The 4,118-nt window shown below is 38.2% G+C and overlaps 1 protein-coding gene across 1 annotated transcript in view; it reads left to right on the top strand.

The window, feature by feature from the left end:
- The first annotated feature begins 1,182 nt into the window (after positions 1 to 1,182).
- Positions 1,183 to 4,118, top strand: part of LOC107668165 (rho-related GTP-binding protein RhoA-D-like) — a 15,620-nt gene continuing 12,684 nt past the window's right edge. Inside the window, exon 1 of the mRNA XM_016459964.1 lies at positions 1,183 to 1,461. The gene's annotated coding sequence lies outside the window, so the exon portion shown is untranslated. The remainder of the gene's footprint in view (positions 1,462 to 4,118) is intronic.

The raw sequence follows: 4,118 nt of genomic DNA, 5'->3' as shown, positions 1-4,118 counted from the left end.
TTCGCGAGCGACAACCAATGGGAGTGAAGTCAGTGGAGAGCACGTGATTAATCTGCTGTAGTGGAGTGTTAAGGGGGGTAACTAGGCAGCCAGTAGTGGGAACGCCCACTAGTGACCTCAATTGCCAGCCACAAGCGACAAGCAGCGAAAAAGTCACTGGTGGTGTGAACGGGGCTTAACTGCGGTTACTGAAACCACGCCTTCTTTCTTTGCGTGAACATTTGGGCGCATTATGCAAATATTTCCACATAGTGAGGTAGATATGTGGGGGTGTGTTAGAACGAGCCGTTTTAGGGGGGCGTGGCAGAGTCTTAACTTTGATAAAGAATATCTCTTTGGTTTTGAGACTTTAGTCTTTGCAACTTCAGGGATCTTATCTATGCACAATCAGCTTGTAACACTCCAAAGAGAAAGGAAAACTTGAAATCGCATCATATGACCCCTTTAATACCATCTCCGAACTTTCTACCACGACTCTGTTCTTCGGCTGGTTCTTCCTGTATACGTTGATTGACAGATGTCTCGTCTAGTCAGTGGTGAGTAATCCCAAACCAATGGCGCTGTCTCAAACTATACCTACCTCTTCCGGTTTGTCTGATTTGTCCTTGTGCTTTCTGACTTGTTCATTTGTTTTCAGATTTGTCGTTGTGTTTTCTGACTTATTATATTGTTTTCGAATTTGTCATTGTGTTTTCTGACTTGTTATAATGTTTTCTGAATTGTTGTTGTGTTTTCTGAATTGTTATTTTGTTTTTTAGACTTGCATTTGCGTTTGTAATTTGTTATTTTGTTTTCAGAATTGTGATTTGTTTTGCACTTCTCGGGCACCGTATATTATAGACGAGCACAATTTAAACAGTGAAACAATTATGAAACTTACAATTAATCTAATAAAACAGCATACATAAAATTATTAAACCATTGATTTGGCCAAGAAATATTTCAACAACAGCAACAACAACAACAATAATAATAAATACATTTAAAACACTTAACTACTTCCCTTTGCTTTTATGAAAAATATTAATAAAAAGACATTTTTAGGAATGATAAAATATTATATAGACCTTGTCTGAATGCATATCATCGTGGTTTTATTGTGCTGACTTGTTTATAATCTATTACAAAAAAATAAATGCTGATATTAGAATAGGAACCAGGCTAAAGAGCAGTGCGATGTGTTGGTGGTTGGTGTGTGGTACAGGACGAGGCTCCCGCCTTCCGGGCAGCGGCTCTCCACAGCTGATGGTGGCGGAGGGAGGGACCGCAGTGATCCTCCACCTCCAGCAGTCAACATTCAGCAGCAGCGCGCAGCGGTCGAGTGTGATTCCATTCACTGCGGGCGGGTCCTCTGCGAGTCGAGTTTCGTCTGTTAGCGATAATCGCGTGAAATTTCTCCACATTGCGTCTAAAACTTGGACACGCGGTCGACAGGGAATTGGAACCCCGCGAGGAAATAAGGTATTTATGTTTCCATATGCATACATGACATCTTATTTTGACATGTCGGACTTTAGGAATGTTGGTAGAAAACAAGTTGGTGTGGGAAAAGTAGGTGGCGGCTGGGAACCGCGATAGTTCTCAAACGAGCTCGTTGGTGTTAATGGCTCGCGTTATTGTGGGAATTATGTCAAATTGATAGTTTAAACCGACTAGGCAGTGTGGCAACAGTGATAATCCACATTTACAGTTCTGTAGAGAGTTATAGTGGTGTTAAAAATGATGCAAAACACATTTGCGAATCATAATGCTTTCTGTTGTTCTTCGATATAACTTAGGCCTACTGCGAACTAATTAATTGCTCGTTCGCTGTTCGAAGTGCCGTTTCGAGTCGTGAGTAAATCAGTTTCCTTCAGTCATTCTAGGGCGTTGCAGTCGACGGCGCTTCATTTGTGTTCAAAACTTTTCCCCTGAACGAAGCCGAGCGTCTAATTAACCTGTTGTTCCACCGAAGAGTCTGTCAAGATGACATTGTCTATAGCACTGCCTTCTTAAAATGTGCCTTAGGCCAACCAAATGCTTGGAGAAGACTTAAGAAAGGCCTGATCTTTAATTCTTGAGGTGTTGTAGTAGGCCATTTTACACTCGTAGCCTTGAGTTCAGATAGCCTTGAGCGACATTTCAAACACAGATTTCAGTATTTTGGATGAAATAAAGAAACACTGTTGTGTGCATCAAGATAGACAGTGTTCCCATGGTCCTGGAAAACCTAGAAATGTCAGGGAAAGGCAAAAGTGTGATTTTTCCAGGCCTGTGAGATTTCTCACGAAAATTGTAAAAGAATACGGAATATGGGAGAAAAAAATTGACTGTAAAGGACTTTTACTCTACCCTAATTATTTTTAATAATCCTTATCCAGTAATCACAACTGGAAAATTCATGGAAGTTCTTTGATCAGATAGAGAAGGTTATAATGTAACTTTATGAATAAAAATATATTTATAATGGTTAACATGGGAATTAACTTTTGTTTCAACATCAGGACTTTTTGTTCGAAGTTGTGATTTATATTTTTAGATTCTGTAACTGGTCATCATTTTTTACAATTTATTTCATTTTTTATAATGCATAAAATCGAGCTTGCATACCTAGAAGTGACTACATTAACATAAAGAACATGTTTTGGACCCAATTTAATATAGGTAACTTGGGGAATTCTGTGTATTTTTAGAATAGCGTTTTTTGATTTATTAATAAAATCTGGGGTTTACATTACCTGAAGAGACTTTTAGGTTTTGTTATATACAAGAATCGCATATAGTTTTTTTTGTTTTTCATATTGCTATATAAAATGAGCATGTAAACCCACATTATTGTGTTATAGTCTTTACTTAACTTGTTAGCAACTTGAATAATAAATTGGACTGCTTCAAAATTGATGTTTATGGTTCGTCTTTTTGTAATTAATGTTCTAGGACAAATTGTCAAAATCTTATCAACATCAAGTAATGTTAAATTAGAAATACATTGAAAAATGCTATTCCAAAAACTGGAAACACATGGCTCACAAATGCTTAATTCTCATCCAGGTTTTATGACTACAAACTAAACTGAACAGGTCTTGTTTAAAATGTTGTTTAAAATACTTTTAGAGATGTGGAGGCCAAATGACAGATATGTACGACATAAAGTCTGCCACAAGTAGAATTAAAAGGATATAAACGAGGCTTGTCGGGAAATGACAAGGACAGAGTGCTGCTTAAATCCAAAGCTTATTAACTGTTGGTTTGCACCTTCTGTTTGTTCATTGTTTTTCTGTTTATTTCATGCATTTTATATTGGAAGCGAGAAATGCTTCTTCAGGTCTACAACCTACAACTTGAGTTATCTGAGATAATTGCGCGTTCATGGGTTGGTTTAAAAGGGGCTATGTATCGATACTCGAAACCACGATCAGCAATGCAGCGATTGGCTGGCGGCGAGACAGCAACGTAATGACATCATATAATTAAAAAAGCCACCTGACGAAAAACTTGACACATTTTTGGACTTTTATAAGGAAACAGCCAAGCGAACAAAACTACATAAATCTTATAATAGATAAATGAAATGTGCACTGTTTTTATTTTTTTATTTTTTTTTACATGATTCCCAATTATTTATATTCATGATTTGTAATATTTGTACAGGCTTTTGCTACGGGACAGCATTAATTAAAGTTTCTTAAGGGTCAAGATCATGTTATCTTCATCTCCTGCACTCCATCAAGCCACTCCCATAATATCTGTCATCACTCAAATGAATGCACGACTCTACATTATCTGTATAGCATGTGTGTAAGACTCGAATACAATTATGAAGTAATAATTTTATGACAAATCTTTCAGTGAGTAAAACTGGCTGTGTCTATAGCAGGGCTGTCCAAACTCGGTCCTGGAGGGCCGGTGCCCTGCATAGTTTAGCTCCAACTTGCCTCAACACACCTGACTGGAAGTTTCTATGCCTAGTAAGAGCTTGATTAGCTAGTTCAAGTGTGTTTAATTGGGGTTGGACACACCTGAACCAGCTAATCAAGCTCTTACTAGGCATACTAGAAACTTGAAGGCAGGTGTGTTGAGGCAAGTCGGACCTAAGCTCTGCAGGACACCGGCCCTCCAGGACAGAGTTTGGGCACCCC

Source organism: Sinocyclocheilus anshuiensis, unplaced genomic scaffold (genome assembly GCF_001515605.1).
Source record: "Sinocyclocheilus anshuiensis isolate Anshui unplaced genomic scaffold, SAMN03320099.WGS_v1.1 scaffold3580, whole genome shotgun sequence".
Taxonomy (NCBI): Eukaryota; Metazoa; Chordata; class Actinopteri; order Cypriniformes; family Cyprinidae; genus Sinocyclocheilus; species Sinocyclocheilus anshuiensis.
Note: the sequence above shows the minus strand (reverse complement) of the source record. Positions and strands in the feature narration are given on the sequence as shown.